The sequence below is a fragment of the Cimex lectularius genome, unplaced genomic scaffold, assembly GCF_000648675.2.
Source record: "Cimex lectularius strain Harlan isolate CLEC.00 unplaced genomic scaffold, Clec_2.1 scaffold19, whole genome shotgun sequence".
NCBI classification, from domain to species: domain Eukaryota; kingdom Metazoa; phylum Arthropoda; class Insecta; order Hemiptera; family Cimicidae; genus Cimex; species Cimex lectularius.
The window spans coordinates 594,526-608,978 of record NW_019392664.1 but is presented as its reverse complement, the minus strand read 5'-3'; the positions used below and the strand labels follow the sequence as shown (position 1 = coordinate 608,978).

General features: G+C 35.0%; 1 non-coding gene across 1 annotated transcript; it reads left to right on the top strand.

Annotated features, from left to right (window-relative positions):
* Positions 1-11,674: 11,674 nt before the first annotated feature.
* Positions 11,675-11,767, top strand: Trnay-gua. Its single transcript has 2 exons — positions 11,675-11,711; positions 11,732-11,767. It is a non-coding gene; the product is annotated as a tRNA-Tyr (tRNA).
* The last annotated feature ends 2,686 nt before the right edge of the window (positions 11,768-14,453 follow it).

The following is a 14,453-nucleotide window of genomic DNA, read 5'->3' as shown; positions in this document are numbered from 1 at the left end:
GTTCTTCTTAACTATGTCAGTATTCCCATTTTCTTTATCTAAAATCTAAAAATAAACTCAAGACCTCTTAACATTATAAATATCTTTAGATGAAGAACAAGAAGAACTCAAATTCAAAACGTTATCAAAAGAATTGGAACATCCCATGATTCCGAAATAGTGGGGACAAAGGCCATCGGGGTAAACAAAATATCAACTGTTCTTCCTGGTGTTATGCTCGAATTTAGATGATCGGGAGGAGATCTGATCTATTATTAGAGGTCAACAAGGAAAACTTCCTGTTGGCAACGATTTCTAGGCATGAATAAATTTCTCCGATGGCGTGAATACGGTCTGCTTTCTTAGTGGTGTTCACTGAACTTTTTCATTACGAAATGTTTAAGATATAATTGAAGGAACAATGTACGGATAGGGTATGGTATAATTACGGCCGGTTGTATTCGGTGCGTTGGTCGGAAAGTTTCCGCGGCCGTTAATTCTTCAATTTGTATTCCTTATAGTGAGAGACAGGGAAGGTAAAAACAGTGTTTTGAATGTTAATGTAACAGTAGGAAAATGTGGCGTAGTGAGAGTATTGTGCGAATAAATATTACTTGCACAGCTGTTGATGTTTATTTTTCAAAAAGCAATAGCTGGTGAAAAACGTAGAAAGATGAAAACACAGCTCTATTATTGCATGATACGTAAGATTTGCGTAATAGATGCGGATGATACCATGCCAACCATAGCAGCCATGAGCTGGCTATAAATTCCGAAGAATCATTAACCCTGAAAGTAAAATTAGATTAGGTTTTTCATGATTATTACTGCGATGTTTGAAGAAGAGCTTATCAAAATAAAAACGTTTATCTATTCATATGAGACGTCAGATATCCGTAACAGATTCCTATGATATCATGCAAATAGGATGGTCACTGTATATGGCTTTAAAATCCGGGAAATATCAACCAATAAAGTAAAATTACAACATGTTTTCGATGTTTAGAGTAAAGCTGTAGCAGCTAATCCTCCATAAAGTCTTGCATGCGAAGTGTGTCATGGTGGCCAAAAGCTGCTGAAACATCCATTACAAATTACAGCTTGAGTAAGCCACCTGCCGGATTGAAATGTGGAAAGAAAGTAGAAGATTGTAATAATTCGTAAATATCAAAATAAAAGCTTCCTCCTAATTCATACCGTATTGCAGTGACTCCATAAATTCTAGCTTGCGAGATGCTCATGGTCGCCAAGAGTTACTGAAGCATCCATTACGAACTCAAGCAGGCCATGTAATGGGAGAGTAAAAGAAAGTATACGACTGTACAAATTCGAAAATAACAAAATAAAACAGTTCACGTATTCATACTGTATTGCACGACATCTGATGTGCAAAACAAATGCTGATGATGCCATACTCCGAAATTAAAATTAGATCAAGCCTTCCTTTGGATCTTGGGATATTGTGGCCATTGATCCTCGATTAGCACCATTTGTAACGTGTTTCCTCGATTTCCATAATCAGTAGAAGGAGAGCTTGTCATTTTAGCAGGACATCTACTTAACCCTCAGACAGGGTCTGAACTCAATTTTATAGATTCAGAATGAGCGGTTTACATGCTCCCATTCGAACTCACTTCCTTGAATCAAGTGATAAATTCAGCCTATATTCACATGAGCTAGATGGGTCTATGTGATATTTTACCAATGATTATTAAACTGAATGAAACGCTTCTAGTGATTAAAACCAGCGAAGGATAGGCGGACCAAGATAATCTGCAAATCGCCATTTTTGGAACGACTGTCTTGTCGAATCCATAAGAAATATCATCATCTTCAAGCTTGATAATCTTTACTTTGATACTTGATTTAGGAATTTGATAAATGCAATCGTTTGTTCTCTGCAACTTTTTTCTCCTCCCCTGCGCCTTATACAAAATGTACATGACCTTCCTCAGAAGTATTTTAGTATACTGTGCCATTCTACGTACCACTTACATTTCTCTTTTATGGAAGTATTCCATAGCCATTTTCATTCCTAAAGCACACAAACCTCCCAACTGTAGTTACAACATACAACATATCCTCCGTTAAACCGATCAGTCTTCTACCTGCGCTTTTCAAAATGGAAAGACAACTTTTAAAACGTTTAATACCCATCCTAATTTTACATAAAATCACCACTTCTTATCATTTCAGCTTCCGTCCCCATCAAACCGTTCTGCAAGGTTTCAGATTTGTGGGTTCCTGTGTATTAGAGAACAAAGAGAATTGCTTGGGTGTATTCCCTGGATATGACCTTTTGATAGGGACTGACATGCTTTATAAACTTATTCTTACCTTTATATTATACTTTATATTTAATCCTATTTAACTGACACAGCTTCAGTGTGAGCTCAGTTATCAGATATAAGACCATATACATTCCAACACCATCTTTACCACCTATCCGGATGAAGAAACCTCCAATCCAACATCCCAGAACATCTTGAATTTATCAACGTGCAAAATGTGGAGGGCAAGATTGAATGAGGAAAATGTACATATTACATTAAAAAAAATCAGATATTTGCTGCTAGTTAGATTGCAGACTGGCTGACGTGAATTCCCGACACAAGACTTAAGACAACAACAACAGAAGACCTCATCAACCACTATTGAACCAAAATCAGTTTTGACGGACAAAATTCAACTAATTCTTTACAAGCGATCACACCCACCCACCTACACACACACACACATACAGAGAGAGAGAGTGAGAGAGAGAGTGAGTGAGAGAGAGAGAGAGAGCGAGAGAGAGAGAGAGAGAGAGAGATATTGCATTCAAATTGCCAAAGCTCCTTAACCTCATTATCCACAACGATCTCATAATTTCTTTGGTATCCACCCACCTACACACACACATACAGAGAGAGAGAGAGAGAGAGAGAGAGAGAGAGAGAGAGAGAGAGAGAGAGAGAGAGAGAGAGAGAGAGTGAGAGAGAGAGTGAGTGAGAGAGCGAGAGCGAGAGAGAGAGTGAGAGAGAGAGTGAGAGAGAGAGAGTGAGAGAGAGAGAGAGAGAGATATTGCATTCAAATTGCCAAAGCTCCTTAACCTCATTATCCACAACGATCTCATAATTTCTTTGATATCCGACTGATCCGATCCCGTTTTCAAACGTCCTACACCAAACTTTCCTTCCAAACTAACTTCTCTTAATTTCTCTTAATCTGTGTCCTCCGGGTGCAGTGCAGGCCATATTGTCAGTGTTGTAACCGGGAGAAAAAATATTTATTTGTAACATGTATACATACGAAAAAGAAAGTATTTTAAAACATCTGTAAACACACTCGTTCTAACAAGTTTTATGATATATTTACTTCAAAAAGAAAGTTCCCACAGAACATCTCCTTTATAATTTTAAAAGCTAAACTAACCAGACGGTCAGGACCTAACTTGGTGTGATCGATTTAAATCTAACTAAGACTAGTCACGGACTTCATTAATGAGAACAGCGAAATCAGCCAAATAATGGAAGTCGTAAAATCGATAAAGGAGCACAACATCCGTGCAAGCCAACTTTACAATCTTTTGTTTAAAACCAATTTAACTTGTTATAATACGTTCTGGATTCATGTTTAAATAAAAACATGACGATGAATGTGAAAGTATACAAGAGAAGATATACTTCAAATGGTCACACTATTGCTGTTACATGCTTATACAAGCAACCTTATCTAATTATATTACGTCTAAAATAAGACATCTATTATTAGTGTCACTACAGTTTATGTAAATAATGTTTATAATTTACCTGAATTTTCGAAATTTTCTTTTCTTTAAGTCCCTAATGGATTTTTTGTTTTTATTGGTCTTTTATTGAATTTCAACATGTACATACTAAAATATTCAAAAATTCCATCTATTTGTCGGAAAACTATATTCCCTCGATATATTTTTGAGTACGTTGATGTTGGAATTGGCTCAATTTGCCCGATCAATCTTAAACGAGATAAACAACGAGTACAAAGTTTCCATTTTATCAACATGAGTTATGTATCGTTCAAATGAGAGGCACATACGTCATACCATCAGTCATTTTTCGTGACATTAATGTAGAAAAGGGGTTGAACATCGATTGATTTGTCCTAGGATCGGTGGAAAATTGTCTAATCTTTAATAAATATTTGGGCTGCCGTCTAAATCCGGTTTTGGTGGTTAAGCGAGCTTCTGGTTTGTTCCAATCTTTTGCAGAATATCTTTTTCTGACTTGATTTATTTTTTAAACTTCTTCTTTATTATTAAACTTCTTCTTCTTATTTTATGCGATATACTAAGAATGTAAACGGTATAATTCCTTATATTGTTGAACCAGACAGACAGTCGGATCAACTTTAAATGACTGGCAACAAAGAACAGACCAACGGTAAGAATTGTATAAATGTATTCCCTCGACCTCTCAAAAATAACAAGAAATAAATCATTTGGACGAAAAGAGTCGCGTAACCCCTTTAAGTGGCACGAAGCCAATAGACGTAAGTGTTTAAACGGACCAAGGGATTATCTCAGTCCCTAATATTTATCTAATACTTCAATTTTCTCGACTTGTCGCAGGAGGTCATGTCAAAATCTGAAGCGAAAACGAGAATCCAATAACATTTAGCTTAACATTGAGCGTCTCGCGGAGGAGGACCGGAGGTCCTTCCAAAAGAGGGCTTGTTTCCGGAAATACAACCTTTGTGAGGTCTCTTTCAAGGTTCCGGAAATCCATTCGGTTCTTAGTTTATGCTTACCTAGCCAATTTCCAAATGAAGATCATAAAAAATTTGACTAGAAAGAGAATCACATCGATGTAAATAAACTCAGGTCCAAAGAAACAAACAAAACTTTCAAAGTAGAGCTACATAACCGCTCTCAGGCTCTTCAGGACCAGGACCTAGATAAAGAAAAATGTCGTTGAACACTAGGATAAAGTAATGAACATATTTCGAGATATGAGCGATAAATTGGCTAACAAAACCCCCAAAAGAAAGATTAACTGTCAACTAAAAATAAATCAACGGAGGGCAAGGCAACAGAAATCGACCACGCAACAAGAATACAATGAAGAGCCAAAAAATGTTCATAGGCGCGTCAAAGAAGGTCATAAAGGTTGATCAGAAGTGCCACAAAGCGGAGAATGCAGCACGACGAGGCGACGGTAAACAATTTTATTCTATCACCCACACCCTGTCAAACAAAGATTTCAGACGAAGCAGACCAATAAAAAGTAAAGATGGTATTCTACTTACCGCACAGGAAAAGCAACTTCGAAGATGGGAGGAACACTTCAAGGAAAGCCTCAATAGAGATTGCAAAGACCCGTCACCACTGATTTCACGACAACCCACTCAGGAGAACCGTTTAAATTGGACACCAAAGCACCTACCCTAGAATAGATAGAAGAAGCCATAGGGAACTGAAAAACGGGAAGACGTTAAGACTGGACCGTATTCCATCCAAAGCTAAACGTTGACCCTCCGAAAAGTGTACAAATATTTAACTCAAAGATTAAGTACAATCTGTCACAATGGGAAAGTACCAAACGAATGGAAAAAAGGTCTCATTTTCTCTGTAACAACAGGAGGAGTGGCACCCTTTGACAGAAGCTAGCAAAGTTTTGTCAAGATGATTCTTAAAAGAATTAAAGCTGTTGAGGAAAACAGACTGAGGAAGGTGCAAGCGGGATTTATAAAAAACGGAACGATGCAACAATGCACAACAGTTGAACGATGTGTCAAATGGTAGACCCCTTCATTGAGTTTGAAAAGGCCTTTGATTCGATCGAACGTAGATAAATGTAGCTTATTCTGGAAAGATATGGCATTCCCACAAAACTCATTAACCTGATTATGTATTACCAAGGATACAACTGGCAAGTGATCCATGGAAGGAATCTTTCACAACAGTTCAACGTGGCGCAGGAGTTATGCAAGGATGCTTCCTGCCACCCTCCTTCTTCATCCTGGTACTGGATGCAGTTATGCGCAATGGGAATCCAGGAAAGATTGGAACACGTTGATTTTACCGACGACATCTGTCTCTTAGCGCCAAGGATAAGCGACCTGCAGGCCAAAATAACGGCACTAAACATTTCAGCCAAAGGGGTAGTCTTAAAAATAAATGCCAAAAGGACAAATGGAATGCGAATAAATCCTACAACGGATAGCAAACTGACGCAGGAAGACGACAACCTAGAAGCAGATCATTCTTTTACCTACCTAGGAAGAATGGTCAAAATTTGGAAATACTGTGGTCGATGTAAAGAGTAGAACTAGTCCATTGAACTTATACAATTATATGTGATAGGGAGAAAGAAAACCATCTCCAGCTTGGTTAGGTTCCAGGCAAACCAAACTTTGGCTCTTCAACACGAATGTCAAGTCCGTCCGTTTGAATCTGAGTCTTGGAAAATTACCAAAACCGTGACGAATGCTCTCCAGGTTTTTATGAACTGCTTCAAAAAATAAGCAATGTAGAACAGGCCAGCTTCCCATACTTGCTGAGGTAGGCAAAAGAAAATGGAAATGGATAGGACATACCCTGAGAAAAAGGGTAGGCGCCGTCGAGAAAAGTGCGCAATAGTGGAATCAGCTAGGGCAATCACAACATTGCCAAGGCAAACGTGTTGACATCACTGGGAAAGGAACTTAGGATATTAAGGAAGTCGTGAAGAAAGGCCAAGAGTTGTGCAGCTGACAGATAGAGATGGAAGAACTTTGTGCACCCTATGCTTCATTGTGAGTGGCAGGAATTAAGCCTTATATACAGAGTCCACCAAGCGAAAGTTTCTTCTTCTAATAATCTGTTTTAGATCTTGATTGATGACAGATTACGTTTAATCCATAAATGACAAGTTGTATCGTAAATATTGAAAATTAATAAGTTAACAATTTTTTCTTCACTGCCAAAACATAAATCATCATAATAAATCATAAGATGACTGTGGGAGATGTTTATGCAATCTCTTCTGCAGATCGTTAACCACACGTGTTAATCAAAGAAGTACAGATGAGAGTTATGAAATACAAAAAAGACAGAACAGAAAGTTAAAATTGTCTGTGCCATTGCAAAATTGCTAATTGTTCCATGCATAAAATCTAAGGCAAGATATTTATTATTTAGGATTAGATTAGATATTTATTATATTAGATATTTTAGGATTAGATTAGATTTTTAGGATTAGATATTTTAACCTAACTATTTTAGGCGGTGGTTTGTTAGTCAAAAGATTCTCCAACAAATGCCACTGCCCAAAGTAACTTAATAGAACTAAAACTGTCAGAGGAGGTTAAGAGAAGCACTTGAGGGTATCAAAAAATATTTCTTAATAAAATTCAACCCCCCCCCCCAAAGGTTGAGCACTACAGTCAACACTATTTACACAAAGTGCAAAACCTATTGACAATCAAGCGGAAAGAAAATTGTAACGTTTCATTGGTTTTATTTAGCATCTGGGTATATTTTTTAATAATTTATTACTTCAGACCAATCATAAATTATACATTCTTGTTTTGCTCTTATTCTAAAAAAATATGTAACAAACTTGTTTTTTTTTTTTATAAGTTTGAGTTTTTGTGGTTTTAGATAGGTTGACCAAAGTTGTGAAAATTCTGATCAACATACTTTCTCACATGTGAAAAATGGCAAAAAGGAGGGAAAATTCAAAAGGTGTGGTTGAGATGGGAAGTTGGTGTCCGAGTGGATCGAGGTCACGATAGCTCAAGTGGTAGAGCAGCGGCGAATCAAGCCGAATATCGTGGGTTCGAATCCCGCTCGTGCCATTGTCTTTTTTATCTCAACTAAAAACCTTAATTAATTATAACTTTCTCACATAGTTCACTATTTAAAAAGTTTAACACAATTCTATGACAATTATTCTTTTTCTATATAAATTTACACAATATTTGAAAGCTGATTTACTTTTGTGATTGTAAATTCTTTTCTGATTTGTTGACAGACCGATGATGATTTTGTTTCAAAATCGTATTGCCCAATATCTCTGCAGTTATTAAAAACAATTATTTTCAATTGGTCATTCCATACCAAATTATGCTAAATGTCGATTGATTTCTGTTGTTTTCGATTCGGCCGTATATTCCGGCATGACCCTTAACAAAGAACCAGTCTGGCCTTCGGATACAATTTTAATTATAACAAACACAATAGGAAACACAGGAAAGAAAAATCTATTGGTTTCTTTTTTTGTTGTTCTTCCTGTATAAAAGTCATTTTTTAAAGAGAGATTGCTCAATGAATGGGTAGACGAATAGATCTCTACGTCTGGTAGACCTTCTGTCTTGAATGACGACATTATCGAACTTGATTCGTGTCAAACATTTCAGGGGTTTGCCAAAGTGTTGAAAATAAACGATTAAGGTTACATCGACGTGAAAGTTGAGCAAATGGGTTCTCCATAAATTGACCTACGGTAACAAAATTCAGGCTCTAAATATTTGCATTTCATTGGGCACAAGTTAAAGACGTTTTTTGCCCGGATTGTTACATGCGACGAAAAATGGATCCTGTTTTTCATCACATGTGACAAACTGGTCAAAAAACATCTGTAATGATCATTATTCACTCACTCTGATCACGGCCGAAATTTGATGAAATGTGCTCGTCAATCAGCTTTGAGAGAGTTCCTGATTGACCACGAGAAGATAGTTCATATCCTGGTTCCTCATTTAGTTGGGCTATGGGATGCTATTGTCAAATCGGCAATATTATACCGCCTCAATGGTGATGTTTCATTGGGGGAAAAATATTGCACATTATTAAACCATTTCGAGGCAATCCTAAAAAGCAGCAGCTTATTCTATTGGGCTGGTGCAAAAATAATGCAAGTTTTAAAAAAGCAGTCAAAACTATTTTTAATTTGTATAAAATAAAGAAAGTTTAGTAGAAATATTTTCCATCACAATCTGTGCATCTTTGCCAACGTGCGTATAATAAGCGATTTTATTCCGCTGACGTAAAAATCTTTATTTCGACTTAAAATAAAGCCTTGGAAGGCGTTATCTGCGTCACCCTAATTCTCTAAAAAATTTATCTCTCAAGAAGTGAACAAAATGCTTTAATAAATTGGAAATCTGTAGGCGAGAGGTCTGTGAATATGGAAGGTTTCATGTGCCTAAGTCAGTAAGTTTCCGCATGGTTGCCATGTGGTACATGTGGCCTGGCTTATCGTGGAGAAGAATCGGCCCCTTCAGTTTGCCAATGCTGGACGATAACGTTGCATTGCGTCCCATGCATTTTGTCAAATTTTGACAATATTTCTATGCTTTGATAATTTCACCATAATTCAGTCAATTATAGTGAACAACCCCAGCACTACACCACCAAATAGTCACCATAACCTTTTTTGGGTGCAGATTTGGTTTCGGAAAGTGTTTTGGCGCATCATCCTTGTCCACTGACCTATGCACCTCCTATTATCGTACGGAATACATTTCTCATCGCACGTGATGATTCGATCGAGAAATGAATCATTTTAGTGGCGCAACAGAAGAGATGCACCTTTCAAAACATCGATTTCTTTGGACGTCTGTTAGTTCGTGTGGTATGTGGTACCCACTTGTCGAGCTTCTTTACTTTACCAATTTGCTCTAGATGGCGAACAACGGTTGAGTGGTCAACACTAAGCTCTTCTGCAATTTCCCGTGAATTTTCTTCAATCAACGTTTTGAGTTGGTCGTCGTCCACAACGGAACCAATCTCCAAGACGAAACCTCTGAAACCGTCGCTGCCCCGTGCATTCGCTCATGCTTCCTCCCCAAAATTGATGTTACGTTTTGGGCCGCAGCACTTCCCCCAACTTTAAATTCTAACGAATAAATCTGACGGAAATCTAGTTTGGACATAATTTCGCAGGTTCTCACTCTTATAAAATTCAATATGAACCGAAATGTTTTGTATAAAAGATAACTGTTAAAAGTATTTATTATAATCCATAAATTTGATTTGAGGATTTAACTTTGTTTATATGACAATGCGAATATAAAACAAGTTTTCAAAACCTGCATTAATTTTGCATCAAACCAATAACTCAACATGATTCGGCGGACCCAGGGATTATCTCTTTCTGCCAGACTACTCAAGTGAGACTCTCAACGTACGGCAAAAAAAGTATTTATTTAAATATTTTCTTTGGTGTTTGATCTACCAATCTACCTTTAGGAAAGTATATTTATTTAAAAAGATAAGCGCTCATATTTTCAATCGCGCTCAGTTATAATAATTGCAATATCTTGGGAACAAAACAATCATCATCAAACAAGCAACTTGTACTGTTGAAATGGTTAATGATAATTTTAAAAAAATCAAAAATTACCAACATATTGTTTAGGGCTTCTGCTTACTCTCCAAATTCCACTGAGATTATTTGAATACATTATTTATTTAATTTATTTAGAGATCGTGAGATACGGTCTGGTGTGACGTAGGTTTCAGAAAAACATTTTCTTTATCGTGCCAACGTTTCGATCTTTATTGAGATCATCTTCAGGGCCTAGGATTTACAAACATTGTTTACATATAACAATTACATTTTGGATGTGGAAAAGTGAATTTATACAATGCAAAATATATTTTTTTATATATTCAATCAAAGTATTTCTACGCTCTCAAAGTGTTTGTCTTCTGTGTAATTGTGCCATTCTTTGAGGTGAAAAGAAGCCGACGCCTTATACAAAAATGTCTTTTCTATACCGACATCCTTCCCCCACCCCTTCAAAATCCAACGTATATAAACACAAAATAGCAAAATCTCACTGGCACTCTCGACACAACCCGCAAGAACGGCACAATTACACAGAAGACAAACACTTTAAGTGAGTAGAAATACTTTGATTGAATATATAAAAAAATATATTTTGCATTGTATAAATTCACTTTTCCACATCCAAAATGTAATTGTTATATGTAAACAATGTTTGTAAATCCTAGGCCCTGAAGATGTTCTGAATAAAGATCGAAACGTTGGCACGATAAAGAAAATGTTTTTCTGAAACCTACATCACACTAGACCGCATCTCACGATTTCTGAATAATTATTTATTTAATTTTATTTTGGGTTGGAAACTTTTCTCCACTCGAAAAAAAAACAAGAGGAAACCACATTTACACTGATTTTGGAGCAAAGAAATACAATTCAAGGGTAAAAACACGCCATAGCTTCATAAAATATTTTATTTTGGACAAAATTGCACAGTTAAACAACTAAAACTAAATAAAAATAAGAAAATATGAAAGAAGATAAAAAATTATTGCAGTTCGGGCACTGCATACTACCCTTTAGTTTGATACAAGTTTAGGCCTAGTTGATGCTATATTATATCTTCAACATCTATAATTAGCTTTTGAAAGTTTTCAACTAATGTTTATCATTTTTATAATGTATTTTTAGCCTTTCCAGAGGTAAATCCTTTCAATTTGGCTAACCAACTCTGTCCTCCAACGGACATCACCACGCTATTCTTACGTCTTTACACAATTGTCCACTTTTTTAAAATGTACAACATCATTAAATATAGACAACATGATTTACTTTGTAAACGTTGAAGTGTGAACAATAAATGATGATCAGAAATATAAAAAAATCATAGGCAAAGAGTCACAGGTCTGGGAGTGGAGCATCGACCGCTTCGAATTCGAACAAAAAGGCCCCCTTCCCAACATCCTCTGGTAGCTCAGTTGGTAGAGCGGTGGACTGTAGTGGGTCGTTCGAAGGCAGTAATCCATAGGTCGCTGGTTCAAATCCGGCCCGGAGGAAAAATTTTTTTACGATAAGCAACACGTAAACTTAAAATTTTCTGCATGGTCGACTCATAATGCATAACCGATAATTTTTTTTTTCGACAATTTTTATTAAAAAATGCGAATAGTCCATTATATTTAGTGGTCTATTGACCGAGTTACTTCTTTCAATTAATTAATCTTTTTATGTAAGGTCTTGGTTGAAAAGATTAATTAATTGAAATACGAATAGCATTTGCAGAAGGAATCAATAATCAATAATTTTCCTTCATCATCATTGAGCTTTTTATTAACAAACAACATATTCTAGGCCATAAGGAAAAAGTAATGTTATTAACAATCAATAATATATTTTTCCTAATTACCATCCTTAAATAAATCATGTGCCTATGTAATATGGATCAAAAGAGTATTTAAAAAATATATAATAAAAAAGGTGAAATTTGTAAAACAAACAGCTAGAAATGATGAAATTATTATGACAATATTCGTTATAAGATAACAATATATAAATAACCGTTTGAACTGCCAAAATAAAATTCCAAATTTTTAGGAGTAGTTAGATACTTTTTTTATCGATTTCACTCGTTTATTTTCATCTAAATAATAAATAGCATTCACGAAGAAGGAAGACATTTTTTATTTTTTCAAAAAATGAAAAGTTATTAAATTATCTCAGGTTTCATTATTTTACGGAGTTTTTCCAGCCAAAAATAATAAACAAGTGACTTATATTTTTATTTATGTATGCTTTATTTATTTATACATAATTATTATAAGTTAATATTAATATTTAATTAATGAATATATGCTGTAAGAATATAAGCCAGGCTAATTTTTGTTTGTTTTTAATTGTAGTTACATATACTATATTTTTTTTTTCATTTTATTTTCTAGCCAAAAATGTAAAAATACTAATGAAGTGACTTACATTACTGTTAACATTATTTACTAAATAGAAAATAGAAATACTTTGATTGAATATAAAAACTATATTTTTTGCATTGTATAAATTCACTTTTTTCCACATCCTACATGTATTTGTTAAATTTAAACAATGTTTGTAAATCCCAGTTCCTGAAGATGATTTCAATAAAGATCGAAACGTTTGCACGATAAAGAAAATGTTTTTCTGAAACCTACATCACACCAGACCGCATCTCACGATTTCTGAATAATCATTTACTAATAATAAATAATAATTACAAGTTAATATATATGTAACTAACAAGTATTTGCTATAAGAATGCAAGCTTTTTTTTATTTAAATTTACATATAATAACTTTTTGATTTACATTATTTTTTTACCTAGTTGTATTCAGTTGGCTGCAGGGCATTTTTTCACTTTTTTGTTTTAGTCTGCAATAAATATAGGAAGCTTTTTCATCTTTAAAAACATAAAATAGTTTGGGGAATACATATAACCTATAAGCCCATACACTTATACATGTACTTATATACATATAACCGAAGGTATTGCTTACAACAACAACAGTATTAAACATTACGTTAGATGCAGGTACAACAGATCAGAACTCATTATTATTTTTACATCACTGGCTGGAAAGTTCCACAAAATAGTGAAACATGAGATAATTGAATTTCAACATACTCATAGATGGGTAATACCGTAAAATAGAATTCAATAAAAAAAAATTCTTCTAATAAAACAAAATTTCCAAACTGGAAAAATCTTCATTAAATTTATTGAAACGAAATAATTCAAACACGTATATTTTTTCATAATAAATTAGTAAAATATTTTTTTTAACGAATTGCTCAAATATTCTCCCTCTGTGCAATGCAGTACGCGGTCCTTTAACTATCATTATCTTTATTACTACGAGTCTAATTAATATCTGTTTCAAACTTTTAAAAAGTCACGTCTTATAGAGGTTTTATATTATGGAGTTAGCGAGAAAAATGTTGAGTGTTGGAACTTACAATTTTTAATACTTATCCCCGTAGCCCAGTGGAATATGGAGTACTCCGAGGAATGTGAACTAAGTCTGGCGTGTAATTGTAATTTATTAGCGAGAATGTGAGGCTTATCCCCGATTACCCCGTGGAATATGAAGTACTCTGAGGTAGTGTGAACAAAGACGGCATGTGACTAATTTATTAGCGAGAATGTTGGGCTTATCCCCTCTTACCCCGTGGAATATGAAGTTCTCTGAGGTACTGTGAACGAAGTCGGCATGTGACTGTAATTTATTAGCGAGAATGTGGGGCTTATCCCCGATTACCCCGAGGAATATTGATTAATCTGGGGTAGAGTGAATGCTAACCAGACTATTTCGTGTTATATAGTTTTTATGTATGAGTTGGTTATTTCAACCAAAATTAACGAGGCCTTGAGCACTACTATACAGAAAAGAGAGAGAGTGGCTTTCCTTTAAATAATATCTTGGCTGGAGAAATATAAAAAGAAATTAGAAGGATTAAAACACAAGAAATACAGAAAAAAGAATTGAGCGCAGGTATTGATAATTTAGCAATAATCAAATTTTAAAAATTATTTATGTACACTGATGCGAAAACAAATAACAGTTCAATATTTTATAAAAGACAATATTTATGAAACAATAATTCTCTCTCTCTCTCTCTCTCTCTATCTCTCTCTCTCTCTCTCTCCCTCTCTCTCTCTCTCTCTCTCTCTCTTCTCTGTTGAAATGTTTATTTATATTCATATATGCAACC